This window comes from Papio anubis, chromosome 7 (genome assembly GCF_008728515.1).
Source record: "Papio anubis isolate 15944 chromosome 7, Panubis1.0, whole genome shotgun sequence".
Taxonomy (NCBI): Eukaryota; Metazoa; Chordata; class Mammalia; order Primates; family Cercopithecidae; genus Papio; species Papio anubis.
Window position 1 is genome coordinate 31,963,036 of NC_044982.1, and position 22,507 is coordinate 31,985,542.

A 22,507-nucleotide genomic window follows, 5' to 3' on the forward strand; every position below is an offset into this window, starting at 1 on the left:
GGCTCACCACAACCTCCACCTTCCGGGTTTAAGCGATTCTCCTGCCTCAGCCTCCCGAGTAGCTGGGATTACAGATGTGTGCCAACACACCCGGCTTATTTTGTATTTTTAGTAGAGACGGGGTTTCTCCATGTTGGTCAGGCTGGTCTCAAACTCCCGACCTCAGGTGATCCGCCCACCTTGGACTCCCAAAGTGCTGGGATTACAGGCTTGAGCCACCACACCCGGCACCAGCCCCATTTTATTTTAACATAGTTGCACTGGAACTTGAATGTGTTCATAAACCTCAAAAACCTTATTAAGTTTTCAGGTCCTGGGACGCTCAATCGCATGGTGATGTCTTCTCTTGATTTGGGCGTAAACTGTTTTTCTGCTTCTCCTTTCTCTTTCAGACACACATTCATTTAGATAGCTTGATAGTTTACATATCTGTGGGCTCGGAATTTTTGATGTAGAAATAGTAGCTACAGATACTGTATGTGCCTTCTGCTTTACCCCATTTGTGGTTACTAGAAGTTCCTAATCTTTCTGGAGCAGGTTGTCTCTGTCAAGCTGTCATTCATGTGTAGAGCTAATAGCAACCAGTTTTTTTATGTATCTCTTGGTGATTAGACAATAAGCATTTTATTGTCTAAAAGCTAAAATAACATGGTCAGTTATTCTTCTTAAACATTTGACTGATTAGTATTATATATAGGTTCTGAGGGAAAATTACATATCATTAAATAGTAATTTGCATTTAAATTCAGGCACTGACAGAAAAACAGTCTTCTGGTAATGTGTACTTTGAATTTTGGAATCCATGAACAATAACAACTTAAAAAAAGGCCATTTGTAATTTCTATTGTAACCTCTATTGAGAGTGTTCTGATTTCCTTGATTGTTAATACCTAACAGGGAGCTAAATTAGTGTAGGAACACCATGGGGGATAAGAACATGCTTAGAAAAATTTGTTTTTGTTGCGTTGTAATTTTATTGCAATCTGAGGTTCTTATAGCTTATTGAAATGAAAGTGGTCAGATACTCTACAGCATTCTTTGATGGGGATGGAAAGTGGGGGATGGGAAGCCAGGAGGTGGTGTTGATTTGTGATGGATGGGAGCAGAAAGTAATTGCTTTTGGGCACATACTTGTGAGGAAAAGAAATGATTTTAGTCCTTCTCAGCAGTCAAGAGGGTTGTTTTGCATTTTTCTGCAGTCTTGAAGAGAAAAAATTGCCCAAGGCATTGGACACACAGTTTGAACACATAATTGGGCTTGGACTTCATTCCATTCACTAATTGGTCTAACTTACTAATTTAAGTTGGTATCAAATTTCTTTATAAAATTATTCTGGATAATGAAAGACTCCTTAAAGAATATCTTGTATTTCAATGTTAGAAAGTTATAAGTAGATTCACTTTTTTGTCCATTTTCAAGCTATAGTTTTTACATTTATTTTTCTGACCTACATGATAGGACTTTTTTTCTCCCAACAAACATTAGTCACTGTTAATTATTTTTCAATTAACTTGCCGGCCCCTAAATATGGTAGCATGGCATACAGCATGTTCTGCTTCTGAGGTCTTGATATTGAATTGGTTTTGTAAGAATACCTCAGAGATAGATTACTGCCGCTTGCTCATTCATTCAGAAAGCATTTATTGAGGGCCCATTCTGTCCTGGGCAATCTCACCACAGTCCTGTGTTAGAGAGAGACTTGTAAACAGATAAAGTATGGTTGGTGGCTGAATAGAGATGTGGGAGTTGAAATATTTTAGAGGAATTACTCTACCTGTTCATCTTTCTGGAAGTGGTCCAGGTCAGAGTACTGTTGTGTAATGTTTATTTACTACTATCAACATATTAGTACCATGTAATAGATCAGATTTTATTACCTTAATGGACTCTAGTGTATCATTTTACCTTTTATTTATTATTTATTAGGTCTTGCTGTGTTGCCCAGGCTGATCTTGAACTCCTGGCCTCAAGCCATCCTCCCACCTCAGCTTCCTGAGTAGCTGGGACAAGAGGCATGAGCCACTGTGCCTTACCGTTTTACCTTTTAAATGACTTTAGCTATTAACTAACTTGGGTTTAAATTTCAGTTATTTTTATTTGGTTTCTTTTTCTTTGAAGTAGTGGATGGTAGTTGAGGCAGAGTTAGCTTTTAAGTATACTTCCATGTCGTAATTATTTACTTGTCTGTCTTCTTTACTAAGCTTTTGTATATCTAAGGGGTTGAGGATATTTTACTCATTCTGGAATCCTTGGGGTCCAACATATTGCTTGGCATGTAGTCGCTTCTGAAGGGTTCTGAATGCTTAGCCTTCACTAGTGTTCTTTCATATAGTAGTTTTCAAACTTTGGAGGTTGTTTAACCTTGTTGCAGTTTGTGTATGTGTATGTGTGTGTACACACATGCATGCCGGAGCCGTTGATATGGTGTTACAGCACCATAATGATGTTTTCCTGATGGCTCTTTTGAAAACTGTTCTACAAGATAGAGTTTATAAAGATGGGTATTCACTTAGCTTTTAGAAACTAAATAGTCATGGTAGATACATGTTTTGTCATTTAGTCTCATTGAACGGTTCCATATGATTTTATGAGTTTTTGTTACCTTACCTTGAACAGTTGAGCAATTTGCATCATGTTTTTCAGAGCAAAGGCATTTATTTCGGTGCAGCTTGTTACTGTTGAGATGCTAATAGTTAACATCTGTTAATTGATGTTCTGTATATTGTACTTTTTGGCCAGAGATTAGATAATCTATTAATATACAACATATTTTCTGTAATGTCCCCTTGCTTTTATCCAGAGACACAGAGCATGTTATTTTAACCCCTCTCTTGTCCAGTTTGGGAAGTTCAAATTCAAGGTACTCCCGGTATATATGGTAAACATATTAGGAACAGAAAACAGTTAAAACTTCCCAAGTGTGATCTAGTTTTTCATGTCTTGATAAAGAAGAAATCCCAGGTGGGCTGTGCAAACAGTTCATAGAAAGGGGTTAAAAAAGATACTTAAAAAGTTTTAGGCCAGCATTACCTGAATTGGGGCAATGATTAGGGAGACATGATTAGAATCCCAAGGGGGAGTGAGAATGTAAAGGGGAGCACCATATGTAATTAAATATTTTAAAATTGTGGAATAATTTTAAATTTATAAAAAAGTTGCAAAGATAGTACAGAGTATTCCTGGATACCTTTCACCCAGCTTCTCCTAATGTTAACTTCTTATATAGCCATGGCACATACTGTCACATTTAAGAAATTAACATTGGTACAATACTATTACTAAACTATAGACTTTATTTGGGTTTCACAAGTTTCTCCACTGATTTCCTTTTTCTGTCCCCAAATTGAATCCAAAATACCACATTCCAGTTAGATCATGTGTAATTTCTTTTTTTTTTGAGATGGAGTCCCACTCTGTCACCCAGGCTGGAGTGCAGTGGCGCGATCTCGGCTCACTGCAAGCTCCGCCTCCCAGGTTCACACAATTCTCCTGCCTCAGCCTCCCAAGTAGCTGCGACTACAGGCACCCGCCACCACGCCTGGCTAATTGTTTGTATTTTTAGTAGAGATGGGATTTCACCCTGTTGGCCAGGATGGTCTCGATCTCCTGACCTCGTGATCCACCTACCTCAGCCTCCCAAAGTGCTGGGATTACAGGCGTGAGCCACTGCGCCTGTCCTCTTTTTTTTTTTAATGGAGTTTTGCTCTTGTCACCCAGGCTGGAGAGCAGTGGTGCCATTTTGGCTCACTGCCAGTTCTGCCTCCTGGGTTCAAACAATTCTCCTGCCTCAGCCTCCCGAGTAGCTGGGATTACAGGTGCCCGCTACCAAGCCTGGCTAAATTTTGTATTTTTTTTTTTTTTTTGAGACGGAGTCTCGCTCTGTCGCCCAGGCTGGAGTGCAGTGGCGCGATCTCGGCTCACTGCAAGCTCCGCCTCCCGGGTTCACGCCATTCTCCCGCCTCAGCCTCCAAGTAGCTGGGACTACAGGCGCCCGCCACCACGCCCAGTTAGTTTTTTTGTATTTTTAGTAGAGACGGGGTTTCACCATGTTAGCCAGGATGGTCTCGATCTCCTGACCTCGTGATCCACCCGCCTCGGCCTCCCAAAGTGCTGGGATTACAGGCTTGAGCCACCGCGCCCGGCCTAAATTTTGTATTTTTAATAGAGATGGAATTTCACCATGTTGGCCAGGCTGGTGTCGAAATCCTGACCTCAGGTGATCTGCTCGCCTCGGCCTCCCAAAGTGCTGGGATTACAGGTGTGAGCCACTGTGCCCCATCAGATCGTGTGTCATTTTGATAAATAAGTTGGTATTTCCAGTGAGTGCTTTTTCTATGCTATGTATGTGGTCCAAGAAGCCCCTCTGACCAGAGTCATTGGCCCTGAGAATAAGTAATACTTCATAGGTAGTGTTTTGTATTCCTTGACCCCCAACACATTGTTAACTCTATGAAAGAGTTGACTTTGCTTCCAGGAGCGTGATGTGAACTTTCCTGAGACACTAAGAGCTGATCTTGATTAAGGTATCCATCCATACACTCCATGCTCACCTCATAGATTTTACTACATGGAAGTATAACTACGTAATTATTTACTTGTCTGTCTTCTTTACTAAGCTTTTGTATATCTAAGGGGTTGAGGATATTTTACTCATTCTGGAATCCTTAGGGTCCAACATATTGCTTGGCATGTAGTCGCTTCTTAATATGCATTTGAAGAAATTAATAGACCTTTCTTTGGTAAAATTAATTATTAGGTCAACAGAAATTTTGTTTTGAATAGGTAAGTGTTGAGTTTCTCCTTCAAATCAAACTATCTTAGGGTACCATTTCTGTGGCTAGTTGAGTTTTTCTTCTTAGAATCTTAACTGTAAAATGCTCATTTAAATAACATTGTTTTTCCTTTCAATTATATAAATAATTTATTTTTCTTAAAAATAAGCACAGAGTTGAAAGTAGTGGATGGTAGTAGAGGCAGAGTTAGCTTTTAAGTATACATGTGACCATTCCAGTTCCACCCGACTGGGCTGCAGATCTGGCTGTGTGCCTGCCACTTCAGGCACAGTTAATGGAATAATAGCTTCCTAGACTTATTGAGGGAGACGGCTTGTCAGATTCAGAGAATTACTTTTAAAATCTTCCTGTTATAGCCAAGATTCAGTGGTCCAAGGTCACCTAAGCATAAAAGCTGCCATGAGATGGGAACATGGGGGCCTGTCCTCTGTGGCTCAGGCATAGTAGAGTCGGTTTTGTATATAGAAAACACATCAGGATAGGATGGAGTAGGAAACTGAAGCTAGTATTTTCCAGATTTAGGGTTAAGAATGGGACAGTGACATAGATGAGCCAGTTTTCTCTCTTGTTTTTCTCCCCATGAGGATACAAAATGAGCAATGATAAATTCTCACTTCTTGTTTTCCCTGTTACACTCACATTAGCTTTGAATCCCTTTTTCCTGCTTTCTCTAAACTGTGCTGAGAACGAATGGGAAACAACTCCAGGGACAGCTGAATCTAAGCTATGCCTTTGTATATACTATACAGAAAGAAATAAGGGTCTGAAGAACTCTGGCTTATTTTAGAGAGAATGGTGCGATAGAGAGAATCCAAATTGATTTAAGAAATGCAGAATTGGCCGGGTGCGGTGGCTCAAGCCTGTAATCCCAGCACTTTGGGAGGCCGAGACGGGCGGATCACGAGGTCAGGAGATGGAGACCATCCTGGCTAACACGGTGAAACCCCGTCTCTACTAAAAAATACAAAAAACTAGCCGGGCGAGGTGGCGGGCGCCTGTAGTCCCAGCTACTCGGGAGGCTGAGGCAGGAGAATGGCGTAAACCCGGGAGGCGGGGCTTGCAGTGAGCTGAGATCCGGCCACTGCACTCCAGCCTGGGCGACACAGCGAGACTTCGTCTCAAAAAAAAAAAAAAAAAAAAAAAAAGAATTGCAGAATGACTTTTATCTTGGTTAGCTTAATCTTAATAAGCCAAAATTTTAATTTAACCAGTGAGTGATTTATAGGACAACTTTCTCCAGTCTCATCACAGGTTAGAGTGACTCAGTAAGGTGGGAATGATCTCATAAAAGACTCTCTTTAAAGCCAGAAGGGTAACTAGTTTATTGCCCCTGGCTTAACCTCAAGGTGCATGTTCTGGGTTGTGGAATTTAGTTGTTGTTTTAAGAACCAGTATCAGGGGTGCAGAGGTCTTACGTGGATTTGGAGAGAAGTGAAGGACTAAAACCTTGGCTAAATTTAAGCATTCCATTTACTAGATTGAAGAGAAGAAAAATCTGTTAAAATATTAAAATCTTTCCAAATTCAGAAATAGACTATAACTGGGGCCGGGCGTGGTTGCTCACGCCTGTAATCCCAGCACTTAGGGAGGCTGAGATGGGCAGATCACCTGAGGTCAGGAGTTCGAGACCAGCCTGATGGGCATGGAGAAACCCTGTCTCTACTAAAAATACAAAATTAGCCAGGCATGGTGGCGCATGGCTGTAATCCCAACTACTCGGGAGACTGAGGCAGGAGAATCGCTTGAACCTGGGAGGCGGAGGTTGCAGTGAGCCGAGATCGTGCCATTGCAGTTCAGCCTGGGCAATAAGAGCCAAACTCTGTCTCAAAAAAAAAAAAAAAAAGAAACAGACTATAGCTTAAATAGTGTATGGTAATGTGTGGCATTGAATTTGAAAGAAACAAAGGGAATGAAACTTAATAACTATGAGATAAATGGAATGCAGGAGTTTTAAAAAGTCTTGTTAAAAAATTTAATGAGAGAATTTTCTCTTGTGAAACTTTTAGGTAAACCTCTAGAAAAAAAACAGGAGAAAATCTTTGTGACCTTGAGCTAGGCGGAGTTTTAAAAAATAGAACACAAAAACCACAAACTATGAACAAAAAATTTATGTTGGCTTTCATCAAAGTTAGAAACTTTTACTCTTTAAAAAGTGTATTTTCTGTTAAGAAAATGAAGAGGCAAACCACAGAAAATATTTGCAAAATGTTTATCTAATAAAGGACTTGCATTTATGTGAAAGGAAAATAAGTCTTGGGGCCCCAGCATCACTAAGCTAAAGGGAAAAGTGAAGCTGGGAACTGCTTAGGGCAAATCTGCCTCCCATTCTATTGAAAGTTGTCCCTCTGCTTACTGAGATAGATGCATATCTGATTGCCTCCTTTGGAAGGGCTAATCAGAAACTCAAAATAATGTAATCATTTTTCTCACCTGGAAGCCCTCCTCCCTACTTCAAGTTGTCCTGCCTTTCTGGACTGAGCCAATAAACATCTTGATTGATGTCTCATGTCTCCCTAAAATGTATAAAAGCAAGCTGTGCCCCGACCACCTTGGGCACATGTCGTCAGGACCTCATGAGGCCGTGTCCTGGGTGCGCGTCTTCAACCTTGGCAAAATAAACTTTCTAAATTAACTGAGACCTGTTTAAGATATTCGGGGTTCGCATTTAGAATGTATGAAGAACTCTTTTTTTTTTTTTTTTTTGAGACGGAGTCTCGCTCTGCCGCCCTGGCTGGAGTGCAGTGGCCGGATCTCAGCTCACTGCAAGCTCCGCCTCCCGGGTTCCCGCCATTCTCCTGCCTCAGCCTCCCGAGTAGCTGGGACTACAGGCGCCGCCACCTCGCCCGGCTAGTTTTTTTGTATTTCTTAATAGAGACGGGGTTTCACCGTGTTAGCCAGGATGGTCTCGATCTCCTGACCTCGTGATCCGCCCGACTCGGCCTCCCAAAGTGCTGGGATTACAGGCTTGAGCCACCGCGCCCGGCGTATGAAGAACTCTTACAACTCAATAGTAAGACGACAAACAGCTCGATTTTTAAAAAAGAAGATTTGAATAGATACTTCAAAGAAACTAATACAAATAACCAATAAACACATGAAAAAATACTCAATATTGTTAGTTCTTAGGGAAATGCAAATTAAAACCACAATGAACTATCACTTCACACCTGTTAGAATGGGTAAACTTAAAAGACAGTACCAAGTGTTGGTGGATGTAGAGCAACCCGCCTCTTGTGCATTACTGGTGGAAATGCAAAGTGGTCCAGCCGCTTTGGTAAACAGTTTGGCAGTTTCTTGTAAGTTAAATATATACTTACCATATGACCCAGCAGTCCCATTCTTATATGTTTACCCAAGAGAAATGAAAGCTTGTGTCTACCGATTTGTAGCTTAATGTTCATAGCAGCTTTATCCATGATACCACCAAACTGGATATAACCCAAATGTCCTTCATCTGGTGAATAAACAATTTGCTGTATGTCCATTTAATGGAGTACTACTCTGCAGGAAAAAGGAGTGAACTACTGAAACATGTAACAGCATGTATGAATCTAAGAACCTATGCTAAGTGAAAAAATGGTACACACGAAGGACTACATTTTGCATGTGATGCAAATGTATAAGGCATTCTGTAAAAGGCAAAACTACAGTGATAGCGTATCGGTGGTTGTGCAGGGGCTTGTGGGAGGAGGACTGACTGCAAAGAGCATAAGGGAACTTTTGGGGATGATGAAGTGTTTTGTGTCATGACTACACTTTATATAATAACCTTACACAGTTGTCAAAAGTAATTGTACATTTCAAATTGATGTTTATTTATACCTCAGTAAAACTGATTTTCAAAAACTTAGGAGATTTTTTGGCCAGTGATTTATACAGGATAGGCGGGGGTCCCTAATCCCTGGGCCACAGACCTTCAGCAGTCCATGGCCTGTTAGGAACAGGACTGCACAGCAGGAGGTGATGGCGGGTGAGCAAGCAAAGCTTTTTCTGTATTTACAGCCCCTCCCCATCACTTGCGTTACCACCTGAGCTCCACCTCCTGTCAGATCAGCAGCGGCATTAGATTCTCATAGGAGCATGAACCTTATTGTGAACTGTGGGTGTGAGGGATCTAGGTTGTGTGCTCCTTATGAGAATGTAATGTCTGATAATCTGAGGTGGAACAATTTCATCCCGATATTACCCTCCCACCTGCTGTCCATGCAAAAATTGTCTGCCACAAAACTAGTCCCTGGTACCAAAAAGGTTGTGGACTGCTGAGATTGACAGTGGATTCAGATTAGTTTAGATCTGAATTTGTTATAGGCATTAAAATGATTTTGAAATAATAATTAGTATTACTGAATTGAGTTGCAAAGAGTTTACTAATTATCAGCGTCAGGTCAAGTTTAGTTTAATATTCTCTTGTTAATGAGATAGAAATAAGACATAAATGTATTGAAGAAGTTACTAGATCAGAAAATGAGTGTCACAGATAATTCAGGAGGAAAACTTGGGGGCTGATTTTGAGTCCCCCCTTTGGCAGAAATCTTTACTGGATCTGATATTGTTTATGACCAATTTCTAGAAATAATCACTTTCTTTTGCCTCTGATAAACTACTTTTACAATTTTTCTCCTCCTGTCCTCTTTTTCCTTCTCATTTGTTGGCTCCTTTTTTTTTTTTTTTTTTTTTTTTTTTTCAAGGTTGATCCCCTCAGGGTTCTATGATTGGTTTTTTGTTTGTTGGTTGGTTGGTCTCTGCTTTTTATGGTGGTCTTTGCCATTTTCCGTGTCTTCAGGATATTGGCATCTCTCTAGCTTCATGTGCTTATTTTTATGTACCTTTTGAATATATTCACCTGGATATCCTGTAGACACTCCAAACTTAACATGTTTAATTCTCTACTCATTATCTTTTGATATGGTTTGGGTGTCCCCACCCAAATCTCACCTTGAATTTTAGCTCCCATAATTCCCATTGTTGTGGGAGGGACCTGGTGGGAGATAATTGAATCATGGGGTAGTTTCCCCCATACTGTTCTCACAGTAGTGAATAAGTCTCACAATATCTGATGATCTTATAAGGAGTTTCCCTTTTCACTTGACTCTCATCCTCTCTTGCCTGCTGCCATGTAAGACATGACTTTTACCTTCTGACATGATTGTGAGGCCTCCCAGCCATGTGGAACTATGAGTCCATTCAACCTTTTTTTCTTTATAAATTACCCAGTCTCTGGTATGTCTTTATCAGCAGTGTGAAAATGGACTAATACAGTAAATTGGTACTGGAAGTGAGGCGGTGCTGTAAAGATACCTGAAAATGTGGAAGCAACTTTGGAACTGGGTAACAGGCAGAGGTTAGAATAGTTTGGAGGGCTCAGAGGAAGACAGGAAAATATGGGAAAGTTTGAAACTTCTGGAGACTTGTTGAATGACTTTGAACAAAATGGTGATAATGATATGGACAATGAAATCCAGGCTGAGGTGGTCTCAGATGGAGATGAGCAACTTGTTGGGGACTGGAGCAAAGGTCACTCTTGTTATGCTTTAGCAAAGAGACTGGAAGCATTTTGCTCCTGCCTAGAACTCTGGAACTTTGGACTTGAGAGAAATGATCTGAAATTGGAACTTACGTTTAAAAGGGAAGCAGAGTGTAAAGGTTTGGAAAATTTGCAGCCTGACAGTGGCGACAGAAAAGAAAAACCCATTTTTTGAGGAGAAATTCAAGCTGGCTACAGAAATTTGCATAAGTAAAGAGGAACCAAGACAATGGGGAAAATGTCGCCAGGGCATGTCAGAGGTTTTCACAGCAGCCACTCCCATCACAGACCTGGAGGCCCAGGAGGAAAAAATGGTTTCGAAGGCTGGGCCCAGGTCCCTCCTGCTGTGTGCAGTGTAGGGGACTTGGTGCCCTGCGCCCCAGTTGCTCCAGCTGTGGCTAAAAGGAGCCAAGGTACAGCTTGGGCCATCGCTTCAGAAGGTGCAAGCCCTAAGCCTTGGCAGCTTACACATGATGTTGAGCCTGTGGGTGCACAGAAGTCAAGAATTGAGGTTTGAGAACCTCCACCTGGATTTCAGAGGATGTATGGAAACTCCTGAATGTTCGGGCAGAAGTCAGCTATGGGGCAGGACCCTCATGGAGAACCTCTGCGAGGGCAATGTGGGAGGGAAATGTGGGGTTGAAGCTCCCACACAGAGTCCCTGCGGCACTGTCTTGTGGAGCTGTAAGAAGAGGGCCACCGTCTTCCAGACCCCAGAGTGGTAGATTCACTGACAGCTTGCACCATGTGCCTGGAAAAGCCTCAGACACCCAATGCTAGCCCGCGAAAGCAGCTGCAGAGGAGGCTGTACCCTGCAAAGCCACAGGGGTGGAGCTGCCCCAGACCATGGGAACCCACCTCTTGCATCAGCGTGACCTGGATATGAGACATGGAGTCAAAGGAGATCATTTTGGAGCTTTGAGATTTGACTGTGCTGCTGTATTTTGGACTTGAATGGGCCCTGTAGCCCCTTTGTTTTGGCCAGTTTCTCCCATTTGGAACAGGTATATTTACCCATTGCCTGTAGTCCCATTGTATCTAGAAAGTAACTAACTTGATTTTGATTTTACAGGGTCATAGGTGGAAGGGACTTACCTTGTCTCAGATGAGACTTTAGATTGTGAACTTTGAGTTAATACTGAAATGAGTTGGAGGACTGTTAGGAAGGCATGATTGGTTTTGAAATGTGAGGACATGAGATTTGGGAGGGGCCGGGGTGGGATGATATGGTTTAGCTGTGTCCCCATCCAAATCTCATCTTGAATTATAGTTCCCATAATTCTCATGTGTTATGGGAGGGATCCAGTGGGAGATAATTGAATCACAGAGACAGTTTCCCCCATACTGTTCTTGTGGTAGTGAATAAGTCTCACAAGATCTGATGATTTTATAAGGGGTTTCTCTTTTTGCTTGGCTCTCATTCTCTCTTGCCTGCCACCATGTAAGACATGCCTTTCACCTTCCACCGTGATTGTGAGGCCTCCCCAGCCACATGGAGCTGTGGGTCCATTAAACCTCTTTTTCTTTATAAATTACCCAGTCTCTGGTATGTCTTTATCAGCAGCATGAAAATGGACTAATACATCTTTTCTTTCATGTTTGCTTTGCCTCCTTAATTCTCCTTCATTTATCCAGGCTCCCAACAATAGAAAATTTGCCTTTGTCCTTGGCTTCTTCCTCTTCTTTATCCATTTGACCTCACAGGTCTTTGATCCTGTTGCTTCTGAGAGCATAAAGCAGGAGAGCAACCCATCCAGGGTTGGTTCCCAACTTGCACCCTAGGCCCTGGCCACCCTCAACCAATGTGACTAATGAGGGTCTACGTTGGACCCTGTCTGTATTGTGGCCAGTGTGTAGCTACTCCATTGAACCAGTAGTTCATTAATGGGCCTGTCCCCCTTTCACATTGTCCCCGGAGTTTCTTCATTTAAAATGTGTGATCCTTTTTCTCTCTTGGTTAAAAAACGTCTTTTGTTTTTTGTTGCTTAAAGTCAAAATGAAGTCATATTCCTTTTTTTTTTTTCTGAGAAGGACCCTCGCTCTGTTGCCCAGGCTGGAGTGCAGTGGCGTGATCTCGGCTCACTGCAACCTCTGCCTCCTGGTTTCAACCAATTCTCCTGCCTTAGCCTCCCTAGTAGCTGGGAATACAGGTGCCCGCCACCACGCCTGGCTAATTTTTTTTTTTTAGTCGAGACAGGGTTTCGCCGTGTTAGCCAGGATGGTCTTGATTTCCTGAGCTCGTGATCCGCCCGCCTCGGCCTCCCAAAGTGCTGGAATTACAGGTGTGAGCCACCACACCCGGCTAAAATTTCAAATTAAATATTCCTGAGCTTAATTCTTCCTATCCCAAGAATAATATATTTTTTCTCCCCTTCTGGAAGTTCTTTTTGATACATCAGTATTCCCAGTTAAGAGTAAAGAGAGAGTGTAAGCTCTGGAATCACATTGCTTGACTCCTTCACTTATAAACTGGATGGCTATAGGCAAGTTATTTTAGCTTCCTGTGCCTCTGTTTCCTAATCTATAAAATATGGATAAAGTATGCTTTCCTCATATGGTTGATGTGAGGGTTAAATGAGATAATATAGATGAAGCACTTCAGTGCTTGGCACATAGTAAGTTCTCAATAAAGGTTGATTCTTGTTATTGTCATCTTTGAGAGAACACTGGAAAATCCATTATTTTGGATTGTTTCCATGGTTATTTCCACATGGAATCTCTCTGGAAAACCAGTGAGTCCTTCAGGTAGATTCAAGCCATCTTCCTCACTTACTGTGGGTTGGGCTGTTGTGGCCTGGCACAAACCACCCTCATAACCTGGCAACCCAGCAGCCTGGTCTGTGCATAGAGCCTTGTCCCCCAAGGCACTCCATGTCACCTGGGTGTCAAGTTTCAGTCTCAACCAATTCTCCTTGTCCTTATTCTCCAAGTCTTGTTCTCCAAGAGCAGCTGGATTCCTTCCTTTTCTCGGTGCATCTCCATTTTACATATGAGGCAACTGAAGAGAAGTTTAAGTACAGCAAGTCCTCACTTGATGTCGATAGGTTCTTGGAAACTTCTACTTCAAGCAAAATGATGTATATTGAAACCAGTTTTACCATAGGCTAATTGATATAAATAAGAATTAAGTTCCTATGGCATATTTCTGGTCACAAAAATATCACCAAACTATTTTAAATAAAGAGCAGAACATAATATACGTATTGAAATAAATGAGAGCAGTATGTATAAGAAAGATTGATAAAATCAAGTTAGATAATTGTAACATTTACCCAATTATTCCAGTCCATGGTTGAGGGTGGCCAGGGCTTAGGGTGCAAGTTGGGAACCAACGCTGGATGGGACGCCATTCTATTGCAGGGCTCTGGCTCTCTCGCTCGTGCGCTCGCTCGCTCTCTCTTGCTCGTGTTCTCTCTCTCTCTCTCACACACACACACCCCTCACCCTCACTTAGACTGGGACACTGTAGACATGCCAGTTAACTTTGAAGTGCACATCTTTGGGATGTGGGAGGAAATCCAAGTATCCAGAGAAAACCCACACAGAGAATGTGTGAACTCCACACATTGGTGCCTGCCAGGAGTCAATTTTTTTACTCCTCAAAATTATAAGAAAACAGTGTTGAATGAAACTGATGTTGTTTGAGGACCTGCTGTAACTTGTCTAAGATCATTCAATAGTAAGGTTCATGCTCTTAACCACTACATGGTAGTCATCCTAGTTTAGCCCCAGGTGGTCTTTCTAAACACTTTGCTTTTCTTTGGAGACAGGGTCTTGCTCTTCACCTGGGTGGAAGTGTAGTGGAGCAATCAGGGCTCACTGCAGCCTCAGCCTCCTGGGCTCAAATGATCCTCCCACCTCAGTCTCCTGAGTAGCTGGGACCATAGGTGCATACCACTACACACAGCTTTTTTTTTTTTTTTTTTTTTTTAGAGATGGGATCTCACTATGTTACCCAGATTAGTCTTGAACTCCTGGGCGCAAGCTATCCTCCCACCTCAGCCTCCAAAGTGCTGGGATTACAGGTATGAACCACCATGCCCAGCCTGCTTACTCATCCTTAAGTAATCAGCTCTGTTGTCTCTGCTTTTCCACTTGCACATGCAGTTACCTCTCCTTCCTCTGCCCTCCATACTTTGCTTATTCCTCTTTTATGGCACTTGCAACATTGCATTGTCCTTCTCCCGTGGTGAACCAAGTTCATTGAGTTTAAGAAAGCACCCTGTCTTATTTATCCTTGTGACTTTAGCTTTTAGCACACAGCCCAACATATAGCAAATGCTCAAGAATTGTGAAATGAATGAAGAATGAACGATGCAGAGGAACCTATAGATGTTGGTAGTCTGTGAATTATAGAGTCAATTAGACTGTAACCCTATTTCATGCCTCCCAGATTTGGGCATCAGGGCATGCAAGAATGTTCTAGAAGCCAGACGATAAATGACATGTGTTCCTGCAGCAAATGATTTTAGGCAAAGAGAAAATATAGATATCCAGGATGGGGAAACATAGCAGAAAAATATCATTTAAAATGTGAGTATATGGGATGAGTGGTAATGCACAGTAGATCAGAAGTTGAGTGAGGGTTTTGGCTCAATTACCTCTAGTGGTAAAGGACATGTTAAGTCCTTGGTGCTAGGAGCAGAGCCCCAAGCAGCCTTTCTGCTTCAAGTTCAGAATATCCATTAATATATTCAACATACCCATGTTTTATCTTTAGAAATTCATGCAAATATTGCATTCTATTTTATTATCTATGAGTTTGATTTAGCGTGAACTTTTTTTTCTCTCCCCAGTCACTCATCCTCTAGTGAAATAGATGCCGTGGGAACATGTGTCATTTATCCTCTGGCTTCTAGCACATTCTAGCATGCCCCGATGTCCACATCTGGGAGTTATAGAATGGGGTACAGTCTAATATGGTGGCACATTAGATTTCTGTGATTTGGGGGATTGCCTACTCAGGAGTATTATGTCATAGAACTGAGGAGAGTGAGTTCATCCTGTTCTGACTAATGAGGCTGTCCCTGGAAGGCCGCAGTCATTTGGAGGCACCTCATTACCGGATTGTTGGGGACCAGCTGGAGAGAGTTCACAGAAGACCCACAGGATGATTAAGAGACTAGAGGGGCTGATGGATGAAGAAAGTATAAATGAAAACCGTGTAACTTGTCTAAACCACGATAGCAGAAATAGACAACTGTATAAATATCTCAAGAGTATAAACTTGATGGAGGAGGGTAATCTTTTATGGTGGGATTTAGGGTTGGGGAGTATAAACCAAGAGTGGAATTAAGCCATAGTAAATGTAAACTAATAATCCAAAGTGTCTGATATATTCTTGGAACCTGCTTAGTTAGACCACCCTAACCTATGCGCTTTTTGATAATTGGATGATTTGTTTTTTTAAGTTCATGTCCCTGGACTCATGGCTGGTGCTTCTCTGTGGAGAATGCTGGAGATTGCATCTTACAAAGCAAACATCTTTCTTTTGTCTTGTCATCAGTAGGTGATATCAGAACTTCTGTGTGCTGCCACTAGCTCTGTATGCACCAAAATTTTGAAATGGACTTTTATATCATGTTTTTCATGGCTCGCTTTCTCTCTCTCTGTGTGTGTGTGATCACAGCTCGTGGCAGCCTCAAACTTCTGGGCTTAGGAGATCCTTCTGCCTTAGCTTCCGAGTAGCTAGGACAACAGGGGCGTGTGTGAAAGTGTGGTCTAGGAGACCAGCAGCATCAGCATTACCTGTGAACCTGTTAGAGATACAGAATGTTGAGCCCCTTCTCATACTGACTGCTCTAGAGTCTAAACCATGTTTCTCAAACTTCAGCATGCATAGGACTCACCTGGGGATCTTGTGAAAGTAGACTCTGAAATAGCAGGGCTGAACACCATACTAGCCATGGGGAGGCAATGATATGACCTGGTCAGTGTTCCTTGGGGAGTCCACAATCTATTAGGAGGACTGCTATATATACAAATAATTTCAATACAGACTAATAAATGCTATTACAGAGGTATCTTCAGCAGAGAAGTACCACAAAGGAGGAAGTGGTTGATTCTATCTGGTGTGGGTGGAGTCCTCAGAGAGGCCTTGGAGCAGGACCAGAGAAGGGGGAGTGCTTGAGGTGAGTTTTGAAGCTCAGTAGAGATGCTGAATCATTGGGGTGAGCATGGTAGCTCATGGTAGGGACAGTAAAGCTTACATTAGAACTAGGAGTTATTTGATTTAATAATCAAATAGCTGATTACAGGGTTGGAAACCTACTAAGATCATAGTGAATAGAAATAAAAGTTCAGGCCGGGTGTGGTGGCTCATGCCTGTAATCCTAGCACTTTGGGAAGCTGAGGTGGGGAAATCACCTGTGGTCAGGAGTTCAAGACCAGCCTGGCCAACATGGTGAAACCCTGTCTCTACCAAAAATACAAAAACTAGCTGGATATAGTAGTGCGCACCTGTAGTCCCAGCTACTAGGGAGGCTGAGGCAGGAGAACAGCTTGAACCCAGGAGGTGGAGGTTGTAGTGAGGCGGTGAGCCAAGATCATGCCACTGCACTGCAGCCTGGGCAACAGAACGAGACTCTATCTCAAAAAAAAAAAAACAAAGAAAAGTTCCGTACAATCTGTTATCTTAATTTCTTTATACCATTTTCTTATTTCAAAAAGGATAACTTGCCCATTCTCTTGCTTATTTAAAGAAAATCAGTCCCCCCCCAAAAATGTGTTCTCCAGAAATAGAAACTTTTTACATGTCCTTGCAACATTAAGAATTTGAAAAACACTGAAAGGTACAATACAGGTAGAAAATAAAAATTATTTATAATTCCATATACCAAGAAATGATCACTATTAATATTTTTCTATTTTTCCTTTCAGTCTTCTTTATGTAATGTTATATTTCTAAATGTGGGCTTGTGCTACATAAACAGTTTTGTGCCTGCTTTTTTATTTAACATTTTGTTTGTGAGCATTTCCCTATGTTGTTTATTACCTAAAAGTGTCATTTAAAAATTCCTCATATAGTATTCTACATAGGGATCTCTTACAGCTTATGTATATAGTCTGTTGTTTGTGGATCCTTTAAGCTGGTTCCAGTTGCCAGTTGACCCAGGTTTTGGCTCTTGTACTTGGCAAGTCTGTTGGCGTTATTTATTTATTTATTTATTTATTTATTTATTTATTTTGAGACTGGGTCTGGCTCTGTTGCCCAGGCTGGAGTGCAGTGGCATGATCTCGGCTCACTACAACCTCTGCCTCCTGGGCTCAAGCCAACCCCGACCTCAGCCTGCAAGTAGCTGGGACCACAGGTGCCTGCCACCATGCCTGGCTAATTTTTGTATTTTTTGTAGAGATGGGGTTTTGTTACGTTGCCCAGGCTGGTCTTGAACTCTTGGGCTCAAGTGATCCGCCTGCCTTGGCCTCCCAAAGTGCTGGGATTACAGGCGTGAACTACCGTGCCTGGCCATGTTGCCGTATTTTAAACTAGATACATACACTTATTTATTTATTTATTTATTTATTTATTTATTTATTTATTTGAGACGGAGTCTGGCTCTGTTGCCCAGGCTGGAGTGCAGTGGCCGGATCTCAGCTCACTGCAAGCCCCGCCTCCCGGGTTCACGCCATTCTCCTGCCTCAGCCTCCCGAGTAGCTGGGAGTACAGGCGCCCGCCACCTCGCCCGGCTAATTTTTTTTTTGTATTTTAGTAGAGACGGGGTTTCACCGTGTTAGCCAGGATGGTCTCGATCTCCTGAACTCGTGATCCGCCCGTCTCGGCCTCCCAAAGTGCTGGGATTACAGGCTTGAGCCACCGCGCCCGGCCCTTACTTATTTATTTTTAATGATAAAAGTTTGCCAACTTAATTTCATTTGCTAGTCTTCACTCATTCTGTTCTTTTAGCATTTTGTGCTTTCTTCCTTAGTTTCCCATAGTAGAGAGGCAGTAGGGTAGTCATTAAAAGCATGGATCCTGGGTCCGGGTTGTCTGAGTTTGACTCAGCTCTACTACTCACTGTGTGTTTTCCTGGAAAAGGACTTTAACCTTTTTGTGTCCCAGTTTCCTCATCTGTAAAATAGGGATAATTGTATCTGTGTTAAAATAGGGATAATTGTATTTATGTGAGTTTGTATGTATGAAGTACTGAGAACAGTTCCTGCCATATGGTAAGACTGTCTCTGCATTTACTAATTAGTAGTCTCTTCTCATTTGTCTTATGGTGGCTGTTTGTGTATGCATTGCCATAAACCCCCTTTCTGCTACATTTTTGGTTCATGAATATCTTTGAGAGTTATAAACTGACTTCACTGCACTTTATTTAGTGACTTTATTTTGAAAGTTCACAGATTTTCCCCTGACTGGTAGTAGCAGGTTTTACTGTTTTAAATATAAAATCAACTTTATTTAAGCATGTCTTGAAAATGCATATGTGGGCACGAAGGGAGCAGACTGCATAGGCTGATAGATTGGGCTTTAAAGCTCTTTGGAGGTTTCTCCTTTCCAGCTGAATATTGTCTCAATTCCTTATCATGGCATATAAGGCCCTCCGTAACCCAGTTCTGTCTGTGCTTTCATCTCACTTGTCTTTGTGGTTGCTCCAGACCCTGTGCTGCAGCCCCATTATATTCAAACTGGGTATGTGGTTGTGCTGAAGGTTACTCTTTAAGTCTGTGGCCTAGTTTGCTTCTACTGAAGAATGGACTTACACCTGTAATCCCAGCACTTTGGGAGGCCAAGGCAGGAGGATCTCTTGAGCTCAGGAGTTAGAGACCAGCCTGAGCAACATGGCAAAACCCCGTCTCTACAAAAAATACAAATAAAAAATTAGCCAGGTGTGGTAGTGCATGCCTGTAGTCCCAGCTACTTGGGAGGCTGAGGCAGGAGGATCACTTGAGCCCAGGAGGTCAAGGCTGTAGTGAGCTGTAATCATGCCACTGCACTCCAACCTGGGTGACGGAGAAAGACCCTGTCAAAAAAACCAAAACCTGTGTCTAATTCTGAAGCTCAGTGCTCTTAACCTCTATGCTGAATCATGGAAAAGAATAAAGTCATAAGGATAGGGAAGTATTTGGGGACACTGAACTGAAAGAAGCTCTGGCACTTCTTAGCTGAAGAAATAGTTATAGACAGTGAGGTTGCCAGTTGACTTTTCTTGTGGAGTCAGAGGCCTCAAGGAAACTGTGTGGAGTTTTAATTGAGAATGCTTGGTCAGAGTTTACTAATTCTTGGTTATTTTTAGTGTCTCAATTTCCACTGCCTGTTGTACCTTCTCTGTTTTTTTTCTGGGGAATCTTTTTTGCAAATAAAAACCTGTTCCAACTAACCCTATTTTCTTTTTTGGACAGGATCCTGGGGCATCCTTTGGCAGCCGATTGTACCCTGCACTAGAGAGAAGTCCAGGAATGAGATATTCTTGGGCTGTATTTCTCTACCCTGGAATTCATCCAGTTCATCCCAGAAACACTGACCTGGTTACTGTGACAAAGTCTGATGGATAGACCCTTTCTGTTGACCTTGCGGCGTTTTTCTTTCATGTGGAAGTTGGAAGACAAGGTGAAAGGGGCCAAAAGTGACCTGCCTTGGTGAATAGGAGTGTTCTACTTGGTTCTCAGAACATGGGCCCTCGTTTAAAGGTAAGGTAATAGACTGAGTTGAGCTTTAGTTATTGGGATGTAGAACATGGATCCAGTGAGCAGTTCCTAAGCCTTTTCAGCAAGGGATAGCTGTTGAAGTATACAGTTGCAGTGAGAATTGACTTTGTCCCCAGCAGAGCGTTTTTAAATATGAAGAAACCAGTTCTCCATTTTTGGGAAACGACTTTTTCACAACTGATATTCAATGTTGGGGCTAAAATTTAGTTGCTATTGTAATTAAAAATCTTTATGCTCCGAAAAAGCAGAGGATTTTAAAATATGTATGTTAATCAACTTTCTAACAGTCCCTTGAGACAGATGTTTTCAAGTATTTTTCCCCTTTTGTAGGTAATGTGAGCCAAAATGCTATAGTATTAAGCAACCAGACCAGGATCCTTCGTAAGCAAGTGATATTTCTGCACTAGAGAATTGGCATTGCATTCCACTTTTCTTTGTCATGCTTTATTTATATTTCAAAAGATTAAAAAAAGAGCCATAAGAGTTTATCTTTCTAGTTTTAGCTTTGCTATGAGATTCCTCACAGTAAGATTGGATAGTGTTTCTCATACTTTGTTTTACCTGTTTTCGTAAATCTTTTTTTCCCCAAATACTTCACTATCCTTATGACTTTATTCTTTTTCATGATTCACTGTAGAGGTTAAGAGCATTGAGCTTCAGAGTTAGACACAGGCTTTTGCTTTTTTTTTTTTTTTTTTCGGAGACTGGGTCTTTCTCTGTCTCCAGGCTGGAGTTCTGTAGCACAATCATGGCTCACTGCAGCCTTGACCTCCTGGGCTCAAGCAGTCCTCCCGCCTCAGCCTCCCAAGTAGCTGGGACTACAGGCGTGCACTATGACATCCTGACTAATTTTTTATTTGTATTTTTTGTAGAGACGGGGTTTTGCCATGTTGCTCAGGCTGGTTCCGAACTCTTGAGCTCAAGTGATCCTCCTGCCTTGGCTTCCCAAAGTGCTGGGATTACAGGTATGAGCCACCATGCCCTGTTAGGCTTTCCCAGCCCGGCTTGAATCTCAACTTTGTCACTTATCCCAATGTGAGATATTCAGCAACTTTAAGCCCAGCTTAAAAAAAAAAAATCCATAAAACGAGAATGATAGTATTCATCTTACCAAGTTGTGGTGACAATTACTTAGGCTAACTTATGTAAAGCACTGAAGGCAATGTTCGGCCTGTGATAAGTGACTCGATAAGCAGATAGAAAGTTGTTAATTTACTACTGTCACATTTTTCTTCTAGCTTAAAGTATCACAATATGCCATATTTATAAAGGTCAAGGACACTAAAGAGAAGAACTTGAAAACACACAAAATACTCATAACAATTGGATGAAATAGTACAGTAGAGCCTTATATACTTGTTTGTGCTGGAATTAGACTTGGGAAAGTTCCAAAATAATTTCATACAGAAAAATATGAATAGCAAAAAGTAAAGGGTGCCGTAGAAACTGCTGTAGAAAAATACCATGCATGGGAATCTGCAACCCCAGTGGTGGGCATTTGATACCTGCTCGTTGAACTGAATTAAATTGGGAACTTTTAGGTTGAGGAACTTATAAATGGCTCAAGTGAGTACACTGTTAATTAGAGAAATCCTTTCAAGCTCTGTCTACAAGGAAGATCCCATCTGGAAAATTCCTGATCCTTAGGCATTCTGGACAAAGAAAAGGACAGACATTTGATCTTATTCATATTTATTGAAGTTACTATATGCAATTATGTTGGTTTCTTTGGATCATTTTTTTTGGAGACAGGGTCTCTGTTGCCCAGGTTGGAGTGCAGTGGTGCCACCAGGGCTCACTGCAGCCTCAACCTCCTGGGCTCAAGAAATCCTCCTGCCTCAAGCCCCCTCCCTGCCTCCAGTAGCTGGATATAGGTGTGCACTAGTACGCCCAGCTAATTTGTTTTCAAATTTTAGTAGAGATGAGGTCCCACTGGTCTCAAACTCCTGAGCTCAAGTGATCTTCCCGCCTTAGCCTCCCAAAGTGCTGGGATTACAGACATGAGCCACCATGCCCAGCCTGGAGGATTTTTAAGACTACTCATAACCACTCTAAAATGAAAAAACGAGACTAAAAGAATAAAAGTGCTAGGCCGAGCATGATGGCTCACGCCTGTAATCCCAGCACTTTGGGAGGCTAAGGTGGGCGGATCACCTGAGGTCAGGAGTTTGAGACCAGCCTGACCAACATGGAGAAACCCCATCTCTACTAAAAATACAAAATTAGCTGGGCGTGGTAGTGCATGCCTGTAATCCCAGGTACTTGGGAGTCTGAGGCAGGAGAATCGCTTGAACCTTGGAGGCAGAGGTTGCAGTGAGCCGAGATGGTGCCATTGCACTCCAGCCTGGGCAACAAGAGTGAAACTCCGTCCAAAAAAAAAAAAAAAAAAAGAATAAAAGTGCTATAAGATAAATAAAAACAATGTTCTATGGAAATTCACAAGAGGAAAGGAATTTCTAAATTTAATATTAGGGAAGATTTTGGAGAAAGTGGGTAAGATTTTTCCTAGACCTTAGGATCAGGAGATGTTCCATGTGT

At 41.9% G+C, this 22,507-nt stretch overlaps 1 protein-coding gene across 5 annotated transcripts in view; it reads left to right on the top strand.

Annotated features, from left to right (window-relative positions):
• AREL1 (apoptosis resistant E3 ubiquitin protein ligase 1) overlaps window positions 1–22,507 on the top strand; it is a 51,510-nt gene that overhangs the window by 1,873 nt on the left and 27,130 nt on the right. For 3 of the 5 annotated variants that reach the window (XM_021941395.2, XM_021941391.2, XM_021941394.2), the window contains exon 2: window positions 19,664–19,951. The gene's annotated coding sequence lies outside the window, so the exon portion shown is untranslated. Of the gene's footprint in view, window positions 1–10,993; window positions 11,323–19,663; window positions 19,952–20,841; window positions 20,935–22,507 lie in introns of those variants that run through there. The other 2 variants (XM_021941393.2, XM_021941392.2) reach the window with 2 other exon arrangements.